Genomic DNA, 24532 nt, shown 5'->3' on the forward strand with positions numbered 1-24532 from the left:
AATGTCAATCTGTAGAGGCAATAAATGGAGTGTAGTGGTGGCTAAGAACCTGGGCTTTTGGATTGTACAGAAGAGCTGGATTTAAGCACTGGCTCTGCTGTTCATCAGCTGTAACTCTAAGTTATAATTACTTTTTCTAAACCTTGGTTTCCTTGTCAGAAATCAATTATAGTAAAGGACTGTACTTCCTCCATCTGTTGCTCACATCCCATATACTATGACTATATTATTGTTAGAAAGCCACAATTTAAAAGTCAATTAAGTTTTCCTCTCAAACTATGTCATCTTAATTGAGCTCAAGGAACTTAAATGTTTTTTTTTTAATCAATATGAAATATTTAGAAGATGTCGCATGTGGAAATTCGCTGGTGGTCAGTGGTTAAGACTTTGGCTTTCACTGCCATGGACCCGGGTTTGATCCCTGGTTGGGGAACTAAGATCCCACATGCTATGTGGTGTGGCGAAAAATGAAAAAAAAATGTTTTAATAGAATATGTTGCATGCATATGAGGGAAAGTGGAATAACAGAGATGATAAGAATATGGCTTTAAGACTCAGTTTATGGGTCTGGATCATGGGTCCTCCCTTTTCCTGTGCCTTTGGACAAGTTTCTCAACCTTCATAACTTCCTCTTCCTTCAACTGTCAGCGGACATCACTGTAACCACCTTGCGGAATTTGTGTGAAAATAAATAAGGTGAGATCCAAACCACCGAGAATGAGGCTTGGCTCACGGTAAGAGCTCCCTCAGTGTCAGCTGTTGTAACTGTTGTTGGTGTATAAAGAGACTGGGGGAAGATACACTAAATTGGCTTTCAGGTGAGCAAGGGTAAGAGACACAGAAGAGGGGAGGAGGAGGAGAATGGGAAACGATGGCAGCCAGAAAGGAAAACAGAAGGCAGGCGCCTCGGCTGGTGTTGAAGTGTGACAGTAGATACACGTGTGACTTTCTGCTTAGGCATTGGCATCATCTCTGGAGCATTAGTCTTTGAAATGCATAATTCTCCATTCCTTAGATAAGCAGTTATTAGGAAATGACTGGTTTCTTTTTTTAAAAAAATCTTATCATGCAGTTTAACAGACATACAAAAAGACATAAATGATAATAAAATGAAGTATAGTATACCCATCACCCCCAGCTTCATAAAGTGGATTCATTTTTTTATTGCTAACATGCTTGATTCTCTTTGTGTAGCGCACCCCCCACCCCGCCCCCAGCCACTGGCAGAAATCACAGCCCTCAATTTCTTAAATCAGTTTCATGAATTTTTCATATTTTTAGCATGTATGTATCTATTTTTAAGCAGCAGACACCACTGAGTAGTCTTATACAACTTCCTGTAAGGTGTTTGTACATGTTTCAGTTTTATATAAAGAGTGGAATACTACAGTATGCGTCTAACACATTTTTTTCCTGCTAAACAGTATGGCTCTGATTCACCCATAATGTTACACATAAGAATGGTTCACCCATTTTCATGCAGTGGAGTATCATATTGTGTGAATTTAGCACGATTCATTTACTCCTTCTTCTGTAGATGGGCGTTTCGTTTCCCTCTTTTTTCCTTTTGGCTATGACCAGTGATGATTCTATTAATACCAAGGGGCGTGAATATGGGTAAAAATGTGCAGGAGTTTCTCTAGGGAAGTCTTTCCCGACCTTCTCTGAGTTATGGCTTATGTAGGAAGTGACTGGGGGGCTGTGCTGGGTCTTTGTCGCTGCACAGGCTTTCCTCTAGCTGCAGCAAGCAGTGGCTACTCTGTAGCTGTGGCGCGAGGGCTTCTCACCGTGGTGGCTTCTCTTGTTTCGGAGCACCAGCCCTAGGGTGCATGGGCTTCAGCAGTTGTGGCGTGTGGCCTTAGTCGTTGCCACTCCCAGCTCTAGAGCCCAGGCTCAATAGTTGTGGCTCACTGGCTTAGCTGCTCCATGGCACCTAGATGCTTCCCGGACCAGGGATCAAGCCCGTGTCTCCTGCATTGGCAGGCAGATTCTTTACCAGTGAGCCACCAGGGAAACCCAGAAACTAATATTTTTGCAGGCTGTTCACAGCTTCAGGAACTAGCCCAAGCTTCCAGACCTCAGCTGCCCCTAAAGCAGAGTGGATTGATATCTTAGTTACTGCTGGAACTCATTTAGCTGCAGTAGATTAGTTGAGAAGCTCTGCTCAAGGTGTGCCTTGGAGTGGAATGGCCCAGCTCTAAGGTATGCATATTTTAACTTTACTAGATGTTCTCAAATTGTTCTCAAAATAGCTGTGCCATTTCCGCATACCAGACAGCAGCGTATAACGGTTTTTACTCCTGCATGTCCTTATCAACACTTGGAAATGTTGGACTGTTCATATTTTAGTCCATTTAATCCACTTTTGCCTTTATATTTCAAATGTATATCTTTTGCCATATATCTATCATTTTATATTGACAGATGCAATCTGTTTGCATTTTATATTGAGTCATGCTGAGTTTTATTTTTAACTGGAGTACAGTTGATTTGCAATATTGTGTTTCAGGTGGACAACAGAGTGATTCAGTTTTTTTCATATTATATTCCATTATAAGTTACAACAAGGTATTGAAGGTAATTCCATGTGCTATACGGTAAATCCTTGTTGCTTATCTCTGTTTTGAAAATTTTTATTAGAGTAGAGTTGCTTTACAATGTGTTATTTCCTGCTGTACAGCAAAGTGAATCAGCTATACGTGTACATATATCCCCTCTTTTTAAAAAATTCCTGTCCATTTAGGTCACCACAGAGCATTAAATAGAGTTCCCTGTGCTCTTCAGTAGGCTCTCATTAGTTATCCATTTTATACAGAGTGTATATATGTCAATCCCAGTCTCCTTTTATGTATAATATTGTGTATCTGTTAATCCCATACTCCTAATTTATCTCTCCATTTCCCCCTTTCCCCTTTGGCAACATAAGTTTGTTTTCTGTATCTTAGTCTGTTTTTTATATAGATTCATACTGAGTTATATATTCCCTGTAGTAACCTTTTCTCAGTTCTAAGTGTTGCAAATATCTACTCTCAGTCTATAAGTTGTTTTCCACTCTTTTGAATACATACAAATTTTAAATCGTGAAATTCTCAATTTTAACAATTTTTTCCCTTTATGTTTTCCATTTCTCATCTTGTAAGAAATGCTTCCCTAATAGTAGAAGGGCACAAAAATATTCTTACAAGTAAACATAGAATTTTTTAAAATTTTCTTCTTTGTGTTTATGATATGAGGTAGGAATCTAATTTTATGCTTTCTGTTTGGATAATGAATTGTCCCAGGGCTACTTTCCAAGTGGTCGTTTTCCCCCCAAAGATCAGCAAAGGACAGCTCTGTAACAAGCACTGACTCTGAATTTATCTTTAAGTTTGCTAAATTTTGATTTTTGAAATAGAACTAAAGAAAAAAAAAAAAGCCTGTAATTCTTCTTGAAATGAAAATCACTGGGTTGAAAGTAGGAAGACTTTGAGTTCTGAACCAGATTGAGAGCAAGCACTCCAGTCCTGACCAAAAGTAAACACAGTATATGTGATCTGGGTCAAAAGTGTTAGACGTTTTGGGTTTGAGTCCAAGTTCAGATTCCTCCACTTTGGGAGTTTGTGGAAAAGCCCATGCGCTAGAAAGGGCAGAGAAAACACTGCCTGTATAAATGGTCACCTCATACAACTAGAGGGTCACTTGTGGGAGCAATGTGGTCAGAACTCATTTCCGACTTGTTCATCGGTGGTTCTTGGTAGCTGCTCACATGATTCAAAGCCTGGATACCGAGGAGTCCCCTGGGGCAGATCAAGGGGACTGAGTCGTGGTAGATCCTTCGGGTGACAGGGACTCAGCTAAGTAGAGTGAGTCCTTAACCCCTTTGACCTTGGTTTCCCCATCTATTAAGCAGCACTTTCTCATGCCTTTGGTCTCTGAGAAGAGTGTGGTGTGCAGTTGTGTATAATATCAGTCACCGTAAAACCAGAAAGCTGATCCTATGTCTTCCAGAATCTGTTGTCTTTGCTCTTTCAAAAATTGGTGCTGTTTCATTTTATAATGCTTGAGAGCCATGTTTGAAATAAATGTGAATTTAAAAAAATATTTATTTAGCTTTACCAGGTCTTAGCTGTGGCACGTGGTATCTTTAGTAGTGGAATGAAATACTTAGTTGTGGCAAGAGATACTTAGTTATAGCATACAGAGTCTAGTTCCCCGACCAGGGATCAAACCAAGGCCCACTGCACTGGGAGTGTGGAGTTTTACCTGCTAGACGACCAAGGAAGTCCCATAAATGTTAATTTTACAAGACTCATAAATTCTACTTTTTGAATAATTTATCCACTTCGTTTCACAATGGAGATTATCTTACAAACAGAAGTTCAGTTCAGTTCAGTCACTCAGTCATGTCCAGCTCTTTGAGACCCCATGGACTGTAGCACACCAGGCTTCCCTGCCCATCACCAACTCCTGGAGCTTACTCAAACTCATGTCCATCAAGTCAGTGATGCCATCCAACCTTTTTATCCTCTGGCATCCCCTTCTCCTCCTGCCTTCAATCTTTCCCAGCATCAGGGTCTTTTCCAGTGAGTCAGTCCCTCACATCAGGTGGCCAGAATATTGGAGTTTCAGCTTCAACATCAGTCCTCCCAGTGAATATTCAGGACTGATTTCCTTTACGATTGACTAGTTGGATCTCCTTGCAGTCCAAGGGACTCCCAAGAGTCTTCTCCAACACCATAGTTCAAAAGCATCAATTCTTCAGTGCTCAGCTTTCTTTATAGTCCAACTCTCACAGCCATACATGACCACTGGAAAAATCATAACTTTGACTAGACAGACCTTTGTTGGCAAAGTAACATCTCTGCTTTTTAATATGCTGTCTAGGTTGGTCATAGCTTTTCTTCCAAGGAGTAAGCATCTTTTAATTTCATGGCTGCAGTCACCATCTGCAGTGATTTTGGAGCCCAAGAAAATAAAGTCTCTCACTATTTCTGTTGTTTCCCCATCTATTTGCCATGAAGTGATGGGACAGGATGCCATGATCTTAGTTTTCTGAATGTTGAGCTTTAAGCCAACTTTTTCGCTCTCCTCTTTCACTTTCATCAAGAGGCTCTTTAGTTCTTCGCTTTCTACCATAAGGCAGATATATCTGAGGTTATTGATATTTCTCCTGGCAGTCTTGATTCCAGCTTCTGCTTCATCCAGCCTGGCATTTCACATGATGTACTCTGCATATAGGTTAAATAAGCAGGGTGACAATATACAGCCTTTACATACTCCTTTCCCAATTTGGAACCCATCTATTGTTCCTTGTCTGGTTCTGTTGCTTCTTGACCTGCATACAAATTTCTCAGGAGGCAGGTAAGGTCATCTGTTATTTCCATCTCTTGAAGAATTTTCCAGTTTGTTGTGATCCACACTGTCAAAGGCTTTGGTGTAGACATTAAAGCAGAAGTAGATTTTTTTTTTTTTTTTGGAACTCTCTTGCTTTTCCTGTGGTCCAACAGATGTTGGCAATTTGATCTCTGGTTCCTCTGCCTTTTCTAAAACCAGCTTGAACATCTGGAAGTTCACGGTTCATGTACTTTGAAGCCTGACTCGGAGAATTTTAAACATTACTTTTCTAGCTTGTGAGATGAGTGCAATTGTGCAGTACTTTGAACATTCTTTGGCATTGCCTTTCTTTGGGATTGGAATGAAAACGGACCTTTTCTAGTCCTGTGGCTACTGCTGAGTTTTCCAAATTTGCTGGCATATTGAGAGCAGCCTTTTCACAGCATCATCTTTCAGGATTTGAAATAGCTCAACTGGAATTCCATCACCTCCACTAGCTTTGTTCATAGTGATGCTTCCTAAGGCCCACTTGACTTCGCATTCCAGGATGTCTGACTCTAGGTGAATGATCACACCATCGTGGTTATCTGGGTCATGAAGATCTTTTTTGTACAGTTCTTCTGTGTATTCTTGCTACCTCTCCTACAAACAGATCATGGGTGAAATCCTCTACTGGTAGAAATGTGTTCAGCTTTATGGATATATTTTCAGTGACACACATCATATTTTGTGACTTTCTGTGTGACACTGCTGTAGAAGTTGGAGTGGGAAATTATTTCTTGATCTGTAACACTGTGGTCTTAACATACCCCACAATATCTCTTTTAGACTACTTCTAAAGAAATATAGCCTAATGGCCAAGAGAACCATCTGGACTCAGATCAGAGTTTCACTGGTCATAAACTTGGAGGATGACCTTGTGGAATTAAATGACTTTCTTCTTTCAGTGTTCTTTTTCCTATGAAATGGAGATAATAAGAGTAATTCATCCGCCTGGTTCTGAATTTTTAATAAGATAACGTATGTTAAATACTAAGTTGTTTGATCACATGCTTTAGCTCCTTGTGTTATTTGATGTATTTCCATGATTCTTGACTTATTCTTATTGAATTAAATCAGCTAACTCACTCTGAACTCTTTACCCATGACTGTGGGTATTTCCCATTTTACTTCCCAATACTCTTTAAATTTTTTTACACAGAGTTAATATTATTGGCTTCTACACTTACTTGGATCAAATTTTATCTTTAAAAAGAGATTCCTCTTTTTATTATTTATAGGTGGTGAAAAACTGTGAAGACAGAAAAGTTTATAAAAAATACTCTTAGAGTATTTACCTACTTTTGTGCATAATATAATCTCCAAATTCTTTGGAACGTCAGATTTCCAAAAGACACATATTAATGTGTGTGTGTGATAATGCAGGTTCCATCTCTTGTAGGTTAAATTATTTCAGAATTATTTATTATATTGCTTTTCCCAGCTCTGTCTCCTTCCCCAGTTAACAGGATAGACAGGGAAGAATCCTCAGAGGCACGTGCAGGGTGAGGCTGCTGTGCCAAGTGGAGGGTTGTTCTAGTGACTGTAGAAGAAAAGAAAGTAATTGTCACTCAGTTTATGCAGCCTCAAATAAAACAAAAAGCCAATAGTTCAGACCAAGAAAGAAATATGTCACGTGAGACTTCCTGGTTTTCTTCGTACAGAGTAGAATTACTCCTAAGAGGTCAACTCTGCCTCATTTGCACGTGACATTTTGACTGTTAAAATTGCATATTTTATTCAACACAGTACATCTTGTTTTTCTTTTAATTTAAAGACAAACTTTTATGAGATTTATCTAGCAAGTGAATATAGATTCCTTGCCCTGAAACTTGCATGATATTTTCCATGTGATCATTCTTGTCCTAAGTTCTTTTTTTAATATTCCATTTTATATGAATTTTTCCTAGTAGTACTGACTAAAATACTTAAGAGACTTAAGCGTATGAAATAAATATAAGTAAAAGATTGAGTCTTGATAACTTCCTCAGGTTATCCTAAATGTTGTTCTCTGAACAAGAAGTATTCCTTTAAAGTTCTATTAGTAAAAATCTAATTCCTACAAACCCAATATAAACCCATGCTCATCCATTACTCATGTCCTGTTGTTCTCTGATTAGAGATTAGCAACCAGGGAACACAGAAGAATTAGTTAATGATATGGTAGGTTGTTCAAACTCCACATCAGACTTCAAAATATGTCTTTCATGAAACAGCCCTAGTACTTTTATCTATAAATGTCCTTAAAAATACTTGACTGCCTAGATTTTTTAATTCAAAGAACTTTAAAATGAGTGAGCCAGAGAAATGAATTATTATAGGACTACAACCAAGATCAAGAAGTTATTATCTCTCTGCCATTTTTTCTTCTACACACAAACCCACAGAAAGTCACATAAATGGATTTCTAGAATTTTTGCTTCCATTGCCTATTCCTGGTAAGGGTACCGTTGATCTTATTTATACTGCTATTTGTCTACTTAAACTTTTATTTCACACCTGTATCTTTTGATTGAATATTTCTGAGGAAGCAGTCACCTTTCTCCAGAAATGCACATACATCTCACTTCCCATTACTTTATTGCATTTTTTTTTTCTTTTTTAACTACCGAGGATCCTACGACTAACTTGGAAACAAGTGATTCTGCCTGGATTGGATTAAAAACAGAGAAACTGAACTTTTGCAGCCATCTTTACCTTACACAGAGCTGCACTGAAAAATATTTATCAGCTGCTCAGGGAAGTCGCCCACCATGCCCTTGCTGTGACAGCTTGTAGCTCAGCTGTTGGATAGGAGGAATGTGGGGACAGCTGAAGTGATAGGAGACTGAGGGAGGCTTGGGATGATAACTGTGAACCAGTAAGGATTTTTTTTTTTTTTTGAATGTAGTTGCTTTTCAATGTTGTGTTAGTTTCTGCTGTACAAAGAAATGAATCAGCTATGTGAATACATATATCCCCTCCCTCTTGAGGCCTCCCATCCTCCCACCCCCGCCCGCAGGTCATCACAGAGCACGGAGCTGGGCTCCCTTGCTGTACCGCAGGTTCCCACTGGCTGTTTTACACATGGTAATGAGTATATGGCAGTGCTACTCTCCCAGGCCCACGCATCCGTTCCCTACGTCTGCATCTCTGTCCTGCCCTGCAGATAAGTTCGTCTTTTCCAGTTTTCTAGATTCCTCATATATACAGTGATATACGATATTTTTCTCTTTCTGACTCCCTTCACTCTGTATGACAGACTCTAAGTCTTGAGTTTTTCAGAAAAAAAAAAAATTGTGGCAGATCCTTGGACCTTCTTGGCTGTGCAGTGCTAACTCTGCAGAGCCCAAATCATGGTAATGGGACTCAAAGGGCTGTTGAACCTCTCACATTACTAGCAGGTTCCCGACGTTTCATGGGAGCAGTGACATCTAGTGTCTCCTCTCAAGACAGCAGTGACTCTGAACTAAGTGTGTTTATTTCAGAAATAGCCTAGGTGCACCTAGAGGTGATCATACCAAGTAAGTCAGAAAGAAACCAATCGCTGTATGATATCACTTATATGTGGAATCTGTAATACAATGTACAAGAACCTATCTATGGAACAGAAAGAAACTCACAGACACGGAGACCAGTCTGGTGGTTGCCAGTGGGGAGGGGGTTGGGGCAAGGGTGGAATGGAAGGTTGGAGTTAGCAGATGCAAGCTGTTAGAAACAGGATGGATAAACAACAAAATCCTCCTGCATAGCACAGGAAACTATATTCAATATCCTATGACAAACCATAATGTTAAAAAATATATAAAATACAATGTATATATATGTATAAATGAGTTACTTTTCTGTGCAGCAAAAATTAACAAAATATTGTATATCAACTATACATCAATAAAAAAAATAAAAACAGCAGATACTTTATAATGCAGCTACATGAATAAAAAGTTTATAACTCCGGAGAAAAAAAAAAATCAGGTGGACCTGGATTGAATCATGTTTCCAGCACTAAGATGAGAACTCTCATATTCAATTTCCTTACTATAAAATAGAGATATCACTACCTAACTCACCAGGTAGTTATAAAGATTAAGTCAGACAATGTATGGCAGCTCCTTAAAGTGGCTTGTGTATATGCTATATTTAAAATGGATAAGCAATCTACTATATTGCACAGGGAGCTCTACTCAGTGGTATGTGGTAGCCTGGATAGCAGTGGAGTTTGGGGGAGAATGGATATGTGTATTTATTTGCATGACTGAGTCCCTTTGCTGTGCACCTGAGACTATCCTTTCATTGTTAATCGGCTATACTCCAACATAAAATAAAAAGTTAAAAATGTTTTTAAAAGTGGTTTGTGTCTAATAGAGTCTCTCTCTCTCTCTCTCTCTCTCTCTCTCTCTTTCTGTATATATATATCTACTACATTGCACAGGGAATATATATATATATCTAAAAGTTGCCCCGAAAAAGAAAGTAGCCTGCACATAAGATGATTCACCCAGAGCCTGACTTTCATCATGATCCCATGAATCTAAGTCAGGGGCCTGGTCTGTTCCAGATTTTCGAGACCACTGGGGCAAGTTGGCCTGGGAGGCCAGACATTTTCTTGTATTTTGGCCACATGCCACACAGCACTCAGCCCAGAGGTTCCCTGGGAATAATGCACTGCTGGGACCAATCTGAGGATTTGCAGAGCCTAACAAGTGAGCCCAAAATTTATTTTAATAAAAAGGCGGGGGAGTAGGGTAGAGGCTTAAGCCAGGCCCTTTCTGCTAATGCATTTTGACAAAAATGGTCATTTTGAATTAGATGGGATTGGAAAGCTCTTAAGGAATAAAAATGAAAATCACCAAAATCTTTTATGCTTGTACGTGTTCTGAAGTTTGCTGCTCATTATCAGAATTTTTTTTATGCCTAGGATTTCATGAATATATATTTTATTTGTACTTTTTGGTGAACACAGCACAGACCAAGTGAGTGAGTTTGAGAGAGAAGAAGCTTTCTAAAAACAGTTGCTACAGGGACTTCCCTGGCAGTCCAGTGGGTAAGACTCTACTCTCCCAGTGCAGGGGGCACGGGTTCGATCCCTGGTCTAGGAACTAGAATCCCACATGTCACATGGCACAGCCAAAACATTAAAAAATATATATAAAAGGTTGCTGCAAATCCTGTCCACCCTTCACTCCTGAGCCCTGCCACCCCACCCCATCGTCCACCTCTGAGACCATGTTGATATTTAAGAATGGCCTGTATTCGATGGTTTCTGTTTCTAGCTTTAGTCTAATGTTAATGGCAAGGAGATGCTGTTTTTTTTCTCAATTGTTTCTTACTTAGAAACATTCCTGCTGGGCTGTGCACAGCTGAGCTTGCAATACTATGGATCTTTGAAATTTCCAAAGATCTCGTTCTAGAATTCTCATTTGATCTCCTTCTAGAATTCTCTTTATTTTAATTTAAAATTAGTCTTAGGGGAATTCTCTAGCAATTCCCCCAGTGGTTAGGACTCCATGCTTTCATTGCAATGGCTCGAGTTCAGTCCCTGATTAGGGAACTAAGACCCTGCACGCCATGCAGGCCTGATGAATTAATTAATAAATAAAATAAATCTTGGGGATAACATTGTCTCTTGCAGAGTCTGTCAGAAGAGCTTTTTCATATATCTCTTCCCTGGTGGCTCAGATGGTAAAGAATCTGCCGGAAGTGCAGGAGATCCAGGTTCAGTACCTGGGCTGGGAAGATCCCCTGCAGGAGGGAATGGCAACCCACTCCAGTATTCTTTCCGGGAGAATCCTAGGGACAGAGGAGCCTAGCAGGCTACACAGTCCATGGGGTCACAGAGAGTTAGACATGACTGAGTGAATAACACTTTCGCTTACTCTTTAATCCCTTTAGTTTTAAGCAAAAATGAAAAATACATAGTTATTTCATCAGTAGTAAGCATGTTTTTGGATTAGAACTTTTTGTGCCATTCATTATTGGTACCTGACTTGGTTAGTGATGTCAAAAACGGAGTGCTAGAATGCCTCTGTCTCAGTGGTTTTAAGACATTTAGTTGTGGACACGCACACATATGTGTATATGTGTATATATGTGTGTGTGTATGTCTTTTGAAAGCTTGTGCAGAGTGACATAAATGCTTATCTTCTGTAGGTTGGGTTTGGGGGAAGCAGGCTGAAGCGCCATCTGCTGGTTCCTTTCCTTTTTCACAAAACCCTTCTTGTTGGTTTTTTTTTTTTTTTTTTTTTTTTTAATACATTACAGTAAATCCCCTACATAGGAACCTTCAAGTTGTGAACTTTCAAAACGAGAGCATGCGTTCACATGGCCAGTCACATTAAGTCAGTTCATGAGTCTGATGTACATTGACATGTGTGTGCACCCTCTACAAGTGTTAATACTTTTGTGTATTTTATTGTACAGCACTGCCCAGAGTACAGTAGTGTGGTATCTTTATTTCAAGCCCATGATGTCTGGAAGCAAGCATAAAAGCAGTGGTGACGTATCTGGTACTGCTGTACTTTTCAAGGTCCTGTATTGTGAGATTAAAAATGTTTTCCCTATTTTTTGTGTTTGCTTTTTATGTATTATTTGTGTGAACAGTAATATAAACCTATCACAGTATAGTACTATATAGCCGATTGTGTTAGTTGGGTACCTAGGCTAACTTTGTTGGACTCAGGAACAGAGTGGAGTTACAGATGTGCTTTCCAAAAGGAACTCATTCATATGTAAGGGACTCACTGTATTGGAAATTCAGCAATGCCTCTTCAGATTCCAAAACAAAGGTCTTGTGAAAAGCTTCCTAAAAAGTCACATAAGTCCATATATTGTTTTTTAGATTTCCTTCTGGGCTATGCGAGCAGTGATCACATAACCCAGTCAGGATGGAGGTGCATTTCTTTAACAAGTCAGTTTGTTTGGACCAAGTTCATCAATGCCTAGAAATAACCCAGAGATCATTCCTGGGCTGTAAATAGATCCTTTATCTTCATTCACTTCTTCATATATTCATTGAGCAAATATTTACTTAACACGTGCTGTGAGGCAGGCAAGTGGGATGCATCAGTGGACAAGTATATATCTCCTTATCCTGGATCCACTCCAGGAAATTCTTGGCCCACGTGGGTTTACATTCTAATGGGAGATATAGTAATAAACCACAAATCTCGTAAATAAGTCTATTATTTAGTATGGCAAAAGCCTGGAAATACTGCAGGAGAAAGTGGAAATGAGGATAAGGGAGATGCATGGGGAGTGTGCATTTCAGGTTTAAGTGGGAAGGTTGGGATAGTCCTGGTTGAGAGATGGTCATTTCAGCAAAGGTAGATATGAGCAGTAAGTCACGTATGCTTCTAGGCAGAGGGAATAGCCACTGCAAAGACCTAAGGATGAAGTTTACCTGGTGGGTCCAGAAGCACCTAGAAGACCACGTGGCTGGGGCAGAGAGAATGAGGGGGCCAAGGCATCATAGGAGATGAGGTGAGCAAGGAACCAGACCAGCACATAGGCTAAAACATTTCTCGTCACCCTGTCTCCACCCTAGGAAATGCCTGCCCCAAATCATCTTTAATGGTCTTTCCTTGCTTCAGATGGTTGAGCATATTCTGGTTTTCAGTAGGAGTTACACACTATTATGAAGAACCCTTTGTATCTTTGATATCATTCTGTGTCACGACTGTCTTGGACACTCAGCTGTGTCTGACTGTTTGGAACCCCATGGACTATTGCCCGTCTATCTCTGTTGGGATTTCCCAGGCGAGAATTCTGGGGTGGGTAGCCATTTCCTTCTCCAGCGGATCTTCCTAACCCAGGAATCAAACCCAGGTCTCCTGCATTGCAGGCAGAGTCTTTACCATTGAGCCACCAGGAAGTCACAATTGATGTGCCTTTTTATCCCCTGGGTTACATTTTGTGGGACCCTCTAAAGGTTTGGGGGAAGGCTGAATTGTAAGAGATCCTCCTCTCTGGGGCTGGGATGACAAAAGCCTAGCATTAGCAATTTAATAGAAATATGTCTTGCTTGACTAACTGTAACAAATTTACATTCTTTTGTTAGAGCTTGTCTTACTAAACCCTGAAACTGATTCTTTGCCATTAATAGGATGGCCATCTATCATTTTTGCTAACAATTCAAGTAAATGACCTATTGATTAAGTCAAATAGACAAAGTGATTTGTTTTCCTGCTATATTGATCCTCATTGAATCTCCTTCAGTTCAATTAATTTGAAATTGTTAAAGTATAGATCCCGTGGGATGTGAAATATTCTCCATTGTAACCATTTTATTCCATAGCTGAGAGTTTGTTTTCTTTTCTTACTCCTTTTAAAAAAAACTTATTTATTTATTGGCTGCATTGGATCTTAGATGTGGCATGCAGGATTTTTCCTGCAGTATGTGGACTTCTCAGAGTTTTTTCTGATATACAGCACAACCATTCAATCAGCTCTGTGTGTATGTGTGTGAGAGAGAGAGAGAAATTTAACTCTTACTTTAAATTCTACCTCTAGAATTCAGCATTTTACTTTTCCACTCATGTTCTTACAAAAAGACAAGTGAATTTCAGAGATGTGTTGTTTACATAAACTTTTCTTTTTTGCCTTAAATATAAAGTGACTCAGCAGTCACTACTCTTGCAGTAGGGGTGTAGGGAATACGTGATTTGAGCTGGTGGTGAAAAACTGGTGGAAATCAGATGACCTGATCTTTAGTTTCCAGGTGCTGTTAGGAAAGACATTTGACATTCTCAGAAAGGTCAGACTCTTAAGGACCAGATATAGTCAATTAAAAAAAATATATTGAAGTATCGTTGCTGTACAATGTTGTTAGTTTCTACTGTACAGCGAAGTGAATCAGCTGTCCATAAACATATATCCCCTCTTTGGATTTCCTTCCCATTTAGGTCACCACAGAACATTGAGTAGAGTTCCCTGGGCTATATAGTAAATCCTATTTAGTTATCTATTATATACGTAGTATCAATAGTGTATATATGTCAACCTCAATCTCCCAGTTCATCCCATCACCCCATCCTGCCTTGGTATCCATATGCTTGTTCTCTATATCTCTGTCTCTATTTCTGCTTTGCAAATAGGTTCGTCGGTACCATTTTTCTGGATCCCACATTTACGTGTTAATACACAGTATTTGGTTTTCTTTCCAACTTCACTCTGTATGAGAGTCTCTGGGTCCGTCGACATCTTTGCAAGTGGTATGATTTTATTCCTTTCTATGGCTGAGTAATACCCCACTGTATATATGTGCCGCGCATTCTGTGTCCATTCCTCTGTTGACGAGCGTTACAGTTCCTAGAAAAGCACTTCCTGATCCTCTGCCATGTCCTCCAGATGTTTGCAACCCTGAAACAAAACAAATTGTCAGATAGGCATGAACTAGCACAGAAGACCTGTTAGAAATTCTGTGTGGCTGTATCTGAAACAGACAGTTGGGGCCTCTTTTTTAGAGTATAAAACCTTGGGGGGGAATTCAGGTATTATAGCCTTATCTTCTTCTTTTTTTTTTTTTACATCTGCAGTTCCCTGAAGTTCAATAGCTTCTATTATTTACCTTCTCTCAGCACTTTTACTTTCCATCTTAGCTTCTCTTCTTAACTGACTCCTTATTGGATATCATTATCTGTTATTTCTAGAGCCTAGAGGACTCAAAAGGATGAAGTTTGAATTTTTCCCTCTTATAGGAAAATATACTCTCCCTTGTGTGTGATACAGAGAAATTAGTTTGGATGGGGCACAGGGCAACTCTGGCTGGCTGGTTGCTTTGCTCTAGTTAGAAAGACGCTCAGCTGAGAGGAAATACTGAATCCCAGGCAATCTGCTGGTCTCTTGCAGAGGTTCCCAAAGGTCTTCATCCTTCTTCCTTAAGTCTTTAGAATTTTCAGAACTTCATACCTGTTTCTTTTACAAGCAAATATAAAATTCATTCCATGGACAAGTAGCAGTAATATTGACTGTGGCACAGCGCCATATGGAAATGAAGAATTTAGTGCTACTCATGGCTCACTGCCATTTTCTAATTCCTGGAACTATTGTTTTCTTCCATTAGAATTCATTAGATATGTCACAAGTTTCAATTAAGGAGCTTTTTGCTTGTGAGCACTTAAAAACATTTTAGAAGACCTTTACAAATCCATTAAAAAGAGGTAAAATGTTTGAAGAGGTTTTCTCTTTCTCCCCTAATAGTTTTCCTTTTCTTCATTGAAGCCAACCCAGAATCTTGGACTGCATTTCATGTCCTATCTTTATCCAAAACTGCAATGTTTGCTTTCTAAAAATAGCATGGACCATGTCGTCTTTGAGGCAGAGTTGCTCCATATTAGAGTGTTGCAGCTAATAAATGAAGATGGGATCAAAGACTGTGAATTTCATCGTTCTTCATTCCTGATGATTGATGACTGGCTGCAAGTGGAGATATTAGTAGTTGCTACCTTGACAAAGATGGGGAGAGCCTGGATAACGTTCCTCCTGATAGAAGTAGAGAACATAAGTATGGAGAGTCCTTGCCAAAGCCAAACAGGAATCGGATCAAGCCTCTAGACCTCGCTAACCATCTACACTGAAATATGTAAAATGAAAATCTGGATGCCAAGTCCAGAACGTGTAAGACTTCCCAGGACAAATGGCCAGGTTTCTTCATAACCAAATTGCCAGGGAGATGATGAAAAGAGATGGTAGGAAATCTGAAGATTAAAAGAGATCTGAGAGCCAGGAACCAGTTGGAGTGTCTCAACCTCGTTTAGATCCTGATGTAAACAAAAGGTTAAAAAAAATTGTATGAGATGATAGTGAAGTATGAACACAGATTGAACATTTGCTAACGTTAAAGAATCAGTATTAACTTTAGTGCCTCATAGTGATTCTGTTATTAGGTTCTTTCTGAGTGAGTGAGTGAATGAAGTTGCTCAGGCGTCTGTCCACGGGATTTTCCAGGCAAGGGTACTAGAGTGGGTTGCCATCTCCTTCTCCAGAGGATCTTCCCGACCCAGGGATTGAACCCGGGTCTCCCACATTGCAGGCAAACTCTTTACCATCTGAGTCACCAGGGAAGCCTTAGGTTCTTTTTAAGTAGTTCCAATCTTTTGGAGATCCATGCTGAGAAATTTATGAATTAATTGAAAGCAAGTTGTACTGAAATCAGAAAGGACATAGAATACAAATTACGTGAAACCTGTCTTAAAATTCTATTTCCCACTATTAAATTGTTCTGTTTGAGTGTTCAGTGTGTTGCTTATCTGATTAATAAATCAACATCTAATGCAACTTGAGACTCTTGATTTTTAAAAAACTTTTATTGAGGTATAGTTGATTTACAGTGTTGTGTTTAATTTCTGCTGTATAGCCAAGTGACTTGGTTACACACAAATGTGTTCTTCTTCATATTCTTTTCTGATATGGTTTATCACAGGATACTGAATATAATTCCCTGTGCTACACAGCAGGACCTTGTTGTTAATCCATCCTGTATATACTAGTTTGCATCTGCTAATCCTAAACTCCCAATCCTTCCCTCCCCCACCACCCTCCCCTTTGACAACCACAAGTCTAGAGAACACTTGATATTTTGTTGTCAATCACATGTGTCTATCACAGGCATTGAATACAGACAGATGGAGCCACTTAAGTAGAATCCTGAGAATTACTAATTTTGCTTCACAAGTAATTATTTTATTTTGGTATTTTTTTCTTAATTTTCACATCTTCAGTCTTCAACTATGAATGATAGTTTAGACATATACTCAACACTCCTACTTATATAATACTGAATATTGATAATTGATATAAATAACCACTACACACACCTCCGTAGGTATCATATCCTTCAAGATGATAGCCAGCAATAAGCATACAGCCAGTGTATGTTAAATGAAAAAATGAAAAAATACTAAAAAAAAAATTTTAGTATTGGGTTGGCCCAAAAATTCGTTTGGGTTTCCTTAAAAGCCAGAATGAACTTTTGGGCCGACCCAATATTATTTTAAACTTGTTGTGAAAGCCGAAGAATTTTATGCTCTTAATATATTCCTCTTGTTCAGTAATTACTGATTAACAAATTCTACAAGGTTTTTAAGAGTAATCATTATAATTAAAAAGCACCTTTTAATACTTGTACAGAAAAAGCAAAAACAATGTTCCTTATTCCTTTCTTTTACATTAAGAAACTTTTTCTTTACTAAAAATATTACATATTCACTAGTGAAAAAAATCAAAAGTACCAAAGAAGCCTTTATTCTGTCACCAGACACAACCACTATTAACATTTTTATTTCTTTCTAGTTTTTGTAAAAACAAAGTTACACCCACATTAAGAAGCATTCCTGTCTTCAATTTTAGAGACAGAATCCCATCGCATCAATGTTTTTCTTTGAAATTTCCACTTGGTATTGTTTTTTCTTGAATAAGACAGAAACTTTGAAACTTTTTAGAAAATGGGAACTCTTCTATCCAGTGAAATGTGTGCAAAAAACGTAGACCATAAACACAGTCACCACCTTCTGGCAGTATATGACTACACCTTAAAAAGAAGAGGACTGTGTAATTTTTAAAGTTTGTTTATATTCATTGTTTTGCCCTGAGAACTGTGGGCCTATTTTAATTTCTAGTAATAGGTTTAGCTTGTTAAGTCATCCTTTTAGATGGACCTAGGTGGGCTACCGCCTATGGGGTCGCACAGAGTTGGACACGACTGACGCAACTTAGCAGCAGCAGCAGAGGTTAGTGTATAGGAACAGATTGTACCAAGATATGAAATATTCCTCCTTTGTAATGCTTTCCCTCCCCAAAACTATGCTCAGTTAATGATGCTGTTGAATTCTGTCTTCTTTGACAAAGAGTAGCTACAAAATCTGGAGCAAGCCATCATATGTGTTTTTTCCCTATTTATCTGCTCGTTTTATTGGAATATATTTGCTTTACAATATTGTGCTGGTTTCTGCTCTACAATGAAATGAATCAGCTATATGTATGCGCATATCCCCTCCCTCTTGGACTTCCCTCCCAGTCTCCACCCCATCCTGCCCCTCTAGGTCACCACAGAGCACCCAGCTGAGCCCCCTGTGCTGTACAGCAGCTTCTCATCTACGTTACAGACTGTCGTGTGGATGTGTCAGTCCTGATCTCCCAGTTCATCCCACCACCCCCCACTCCTGTTTTCACTTGTCCCTTCTCTATGTCTGCATCTCTGTTCCTACCCTGCAAGTAGGTTCATCTGTACCATTTTTCTGGATTCTACATATATGTGTTAATATATGATGTTTGTTTTTCTCTTTCTGACTTATTTCCCTCTATATGACAGTCTCCAGGTCCATCCTTGTCTCTGCAGCATGGCACAGTTTCATTCCTTTTTATGGCTAATTTGACTCTGATGCTGGCAGGGATTGGGGGCAGGAGGAGAAGGGAACGACAGAAGATGAGATGGCTGGATGGCATCACGGACTCGATGGACGTGAGTCTGGATGAACTCTGGGAGATTTTGATGGACAGGGAGGCCTGGCGTGCTGTGATTCATGGGGTCACAAAGAGTCGGACACAACTGAGCGACTGAACTGAACTGAACTTTCGTTGTATATATATGCCATATCTTCTTTATCCATTTCTCTGTTGATGGACATATATGTTGCTTTCACGTCCTGGCTAGTGTAGATAGTATTGTGGTGAACATTCTGGCACATGAGATCTTTTGGAATTATGGTTTTCTCCAGGTGTATCCCCAGGAGTGGGATTGCTGGGGCCAGGGCGGGGGGAAGCAGTCCATTATATTCCTCCATGTTGGGAGAAGTCAGGGGGATTTTTATTATTATTAATTTTTATTTTTTACACAATTTTTCTGTTGACTGTGTAGAGCTTCTCCATCTTTGGCTGCAAAGAATATAATCAATGTGATTTTGGTGTTGACCATCTGGTGGTGTCCATGTATAGAGTCTTCTCTTGTGTTGTTGGAAGAGGGTGTTTGCTATGACCAATGCATTTTCTTGACAAAACTCTATTAGTCTTTGCCCTGCTTCATTCTGTATTCCAAGGCCAAATTTGCCTGTTACTTCAGCCACAGACCTGATTATGGCTCAGATGATGAACTTCTTATTGCCAAATTCAGACTTAAATTGAAGAAAGTAGGGAAAACCACTAGACCATTCATGTATGACCTAAATCAAATCCCTTATGATTATACAGTGGAAGTGAGAAATAGATTTAAGGGACTAGATCTGATAGATAGAGTACCTGATGAACTATGGACTGAGGTTCGTGACATTGTACAGGAGGTAGGGATCAAGACTATCCCCATGGAAAAGAAATGCAAAAAAGCAAAATGGCTGTCTGGGGAGGCCTTACAAATAGCTGTGAGAAGAAGAGGAGCAAAAAGCAAAGGAGAAAAGGAAAGATATAAGCATCTGAATGCAGAGTTCCAAAGAATAGCAAGAAGAGATGAGAAAGCCTTCCTCAGTGATCAATGCAAAGAAATAGAGGAAAACAACAGAATGAGAAAGACTAGAGATCTCTTCTAGAAAATTAGAGATACCAAGGGAACATTTCACACGAAGATGGGCTCGATAAAGGACAGAAAAGGTCTGGACCTAACAGAAGCAGAAGATATTAAGAAGAGGTGGCAAGAATACACAGAAGAACTGTACAAAAAAGATCCCCAAGACCAAGATAATCACGATGGTGTGATCATTCACCTAAAGCCAGACATCCTGGAATGTGAAGTCAAGTGGGCCTTAGAAAGCATCACTACGAACAAAGCTAGTGGAGGTGATGGAATTCCAGTTGAACTCTTTCAAATCCTGAAAGATGATGCTGTGAAAGTGCTGCACTCAATATGCCAGCAAATGTGGAAAACTCAGCAGTGGCCACAGGACTGGAAAAGGTCCGTTTTCATTCCAATCCCAAAGAAAGGCAATGCCAAAGAATGCTCAAACTACCGCACAATTGCACCCATCTCACATGCTAGTAAAGTTGTGCTCAAAATTCTCTAAGCCAGGCTTCAGCAGTACATGAACTGTGAACTTCCAGATGTTCAAGCTGGTTTTAGAAAAGGCAGAGGAACCAGAGATCAAATTGCCAACATCCGCTGGATCATGGAAAAGCAAGGGAGTTCCAGAAAACATCTATTTCTGCTTTATTGACTATGCTAAAGCCTTCAACTGTGTGGATCACAATACACTGTGGAAAATTCTGAAAGAGATGGGAATACCAGACCACCTAACCTGCCTCTTGAGAAATCTGTATGCAGGTCAGGAAGCAACAGTTAGACCTGGACATGGAACAACAGACTGGTTCCAAATAGGAAAAGGAGTATGTCAAGGCTGTATATTGTCATCCTGCTTATTTAACTTCTATGCAGAGTACATCATGAGAAACGCTGGACTGGAAGAAGCACAACCTGGAATCAAGATTGCTGGGAGAAATATCAATAACCTCAGAGATGCAGATGACACCACCCTTATGGCAGAAAGTGAAGAGGAACTGAAAAGCCTCTTGATGAAAGTGAAAGAGGAGAGTGAAAAAGTTGGCTTAAAGCTCAACATTCAGACAATGAAGATCATGGCATCTGGTCCCATCATTTCATGGGAAATAGATGGGGAAACTGTTAGACTTTATGTCTTTGGGCTCCAAAATCACTGCAGATGGTGACTGCAGCCATGAAATTAAAAGACGCTTACTCTTTGGAAGAAAAGTTATGACCAACCTAGATAGCGTATTGAAAAACAGAGACATTACTTTGCCAACAAAGGTCTGTCTAGTCAAGGCTATGGTTTTTCCAGTGGTCATGTATGGATGTGAAAGTTGGACTGTGAAGAAACCTGAGCACCAAAGAATTGATGCTTTTGAACTGTGGTGTTGGAGAAGATTCTTGAGAGTCCCTTGGACTGCAAGGAGATCCAACCAGTCCATTCTGAAGGAGATCAGCCCTGGGATTTCTTTGGAAGGAATGACGCTAAAGCTGAAACTGCCGTACTTTGGCCACCTCATGCAAAGAGTTGACTCATTGGAAAAGACTCTGATGCTGGGAGGGATTTGGGGCAGGAGGAGAAGGGGACGACAGAGGATGAGATGGCTGGATGGCATCACTGACTCGATGGACGTGAGTCTGAGTGAACTCTGGGAGATGGTGATGGACAGAGAGGCCTGGCGTGCTGTGATTCATGGGGTCGCAGAGTCAGACATGACTGAGCGGCTGAACTGACACAATTTTTAAAGGTTATTTTCCATTTACTTTTTTTCAACAAAATTCTGGCTTTGTTCCTCATGCTGTGCAACACACCCTTGAGCTGACCTTACCCCCAGTGCTGTGCGCCTTCCCCTGCTCCACCCCTATAGTGCACCCTCCCCACTGGGAGCCACTAGTTTGTTCTCTCTGTGAGTCTGCTGCTTTTGTTTTGTTGTTTTTTTTTTAATATTTGCTAGTTTGTTGTTCTTTAGATTGCACATATCAGTGACATCATATAGTATTTGACTGTCTCTGTCTAACTTACTTAGCATAATACCTTCCAGGTCCATCCATGTTGCTACAAATGACAAATTTTCATTTCTAGGCTGAGTAATATTTCATTGTATATATGCATCATATCTTCTTAATCCATTCATCTGTTGGTGGATGTTTTGGTTGTTTCCCTATCTTGGTATTGTAAATAATGAGCACTGGGGTGCATGTATCTTTTTGAATTAATGTTTTATTTTTTCAGATACATACCAAGGAGAGGAATTGCTTATCGTTCTATTTCACTTTTTTGAAACCTCCATACTGTTCTCCATAGTGGCTGTACCAGTTCCATTTCCATTTCCAGTTGCATTTCCCTTTTATCCACATCCTCAGCAACATTCGTCATTCGTGTTCATTTTGATGATGGGCATTCTGACAGGTGTGAGGTGCTAGCTCACTACGGTTTTGCTTTACATTTCAATGGGACCTTTTTAATATTGGATATTACACAACCTGTGGTCAAATGATATGGGGGTGAAGAGAGTAGAAATATGGCTAAGTGGCTTAAAAATTACCTCCATTTTATTAAATCCTGGTGCAAATATCCTATATGGCATTTCAACATATTACAGCAGTCTGTCACAATAAACACTCTGTTCCCCATTTATCACAACTGGAAGCTGGGGTTCTGGAAGTATGATCTGAGTCAGGATGGACTCAGGTTTTGTGACAATGATCCTCCTCCAAACAATACTCAGGTATTTCACACATTTTTGTAGTGGGGAGCAGGCTGATGAGGAATGCTTTTCTGTCTCTATTCACCATTTCATCAGGAGTTGGGCTCATTTTGTCAGCTTTCTAAGAGTGACTGAGCGATCTGAGCTCTTTTGCCTAATTATTTTAACCCTGTTTTAACACCTTTTGTAGATGAGGTCTCTGCTTCCTGCTCCTTAATTTTCTCTGACCCTTCCTAGCTGGTTTGTGACAGAAGTAGAGTTTAAAATACGATCTTCCTGAGACTTCTCTGGTGATCCAGTGGTTAAGACTCTCCCTTCCAATGCAGAGAGCGTGAGTTCAATCCCTGGCCAAGGTACTAAGATCCCACATGTGACAGGGCATGGCCAAATACAAAACCGTGATCTTTCATCTGCCAGCATTTCTTAAGATTTGTGAACCTGTGGTCTGTCAGTTGATCGCTAGTAAACTAACCCCTTAAACGTCGATTGAGTGGCTACGCTCTGTCTTGTATTTGCATATTGTTTTATGGTTTACAAAGAGCTTCCATAGCTATCATCTCATTTAAATCCGACCCAGAAACACAGGGATGTCACAACCAACCCTTCTTCACACGAAGAACAGATGTTCTTCTAGGGTCAGGACACTCCTGTCTTTTGACTGCAAATATTATGGTATTATTAACATATAGCTCCTGGGTTCCTGGGTTCCTGGGTTCTTTCTGATGATGCTACTGTCCAGCCTAGGAATAAGGGACAGAAAGGGAGAGGGAAGGAAGGTTACTTAGTAGCTGTGATTTTAAAAACAGAAGACTGGCCACTTGAGTGTCACTGTTACTTCGCTCAGAGTTCCAAGGATGGCATTTTAATAGCCACATTAGATGCAGAAAAGGAAACCTTCCTTTTGAAAAGACTATGATGATAACAAACTTTAAGTAAGAGTTTTATGTTGCATGATATATTGGGGTCAGTAACACTTCACAGAGGAACTGGGTCTTCCTGAGGGAGTCAAGATTTATCCCAAGCGAAAGGGGGGATAAGTGGCAAGACTCTCCTTCCTGAGGAGGGAATAGGAGACACACTCGGAGGGTGTTAGAGAGGGGAGGAGTATGGGGCAGGAGGAAAGGTGTAGTTGGGGGAGTGTCTGAAGCTTCTAGAAGCTCCTGTGCCAGAGGTTGCTTGGTCGAAGGATGGATGAGAATCATGAGCCAGAGGGGAGGGTGGACTGGTAGAGGAAGAAAACCCCAAAATAGGATGCTAACATTCCCTCAATTCCGTACTCAATTCCATCATAACAAACTTAAGATGTTTATTCCGTCAAAAAGGAGAGAGAGTTGCTTCAAGTCTTCAAAAAAAATTTTTTTTCTTGGAAGGCCATGCATGCATCGCCTTCATCTGTTGTATTTCAAGTCACTGTACATGTTCTTTTGTGGAAAGCACTGCCTGCTTTTCTTTTACAAAAATACCTAAAAATCATTTCAGGAATGTAGAGAAATATCCAACTTAAACAGTGAAAAAGTGTGCCGTAATTACTGCCACACTGCAGTCATTTCTGCATTTCCCGTGTTTCTTAAGTAACTGTCTTGTCTGATTATACACAGTGTAGAGGTACCTGCTTTATATTATACCTAATATAAAGGGCCTTCTCTGGTGGCTCAGACAGTAAAGAATCTGCCTGCAATGCGAGAGACCTGGGTTCCATCCCTGGGTTGGGAAGATCTCCTGGAGAAGGGAATGGCTACCCACTCCAGTATTCTGGCCTGGAGAGTCCATGGGGTTGCAGAGTTGGACACTATTGAGTAACTTTCACTTTCAAAGGTACCTGCTACTTCAAGGTACCTCCCAAAAAAGAGGAAATGTCGGCCATCAACACCTTTATATCCTTTCAAAAGAGAAGGCAGCCTTTGGTGGTTTAGTTGCCAAGTCGTGTCCCACTGTTTTGCGTCCCCATGGACTATAGCCTGCAAGGCTCCTCTGTCCATGGCGTCTCCCAGACAAGAATACTGGGGTGGGTTGCCATTCCCTTCTCCAGGGG

At 40.0% G+C, this 24532-nt stretch overlaps 1 protein-coding gene across 4 annotated transcripts in view; it reads left to right on the plus strand.

Moving 5' to 3' along the window:
- CACNB2 (calcium voltage-gated channel auxiliary subunit beta 2) overlaps nucleotides 1-24532 on the plus strand; it is a 411167-nt gene that overhangs the window by 83071 nt on the left and 303564 nt on the right. The window lies entirely within an intron of this gene.

Source organism: Ovis aries, chromosome 13 (assembly GCF_016772045.2).
Source record: "Ovis aries strain OAR_USU_Benz2616 breed Rambouillet chromosome 13, ARS-UI_Ramb_v3.0, whole genome shotgun sequence".
Classification (NCBI taxonomy): Eukaryota; Metazoa; Chordata; class Mammalia; order Artiodactyla; family Bovidae; genus Ovis; species Ovis aries.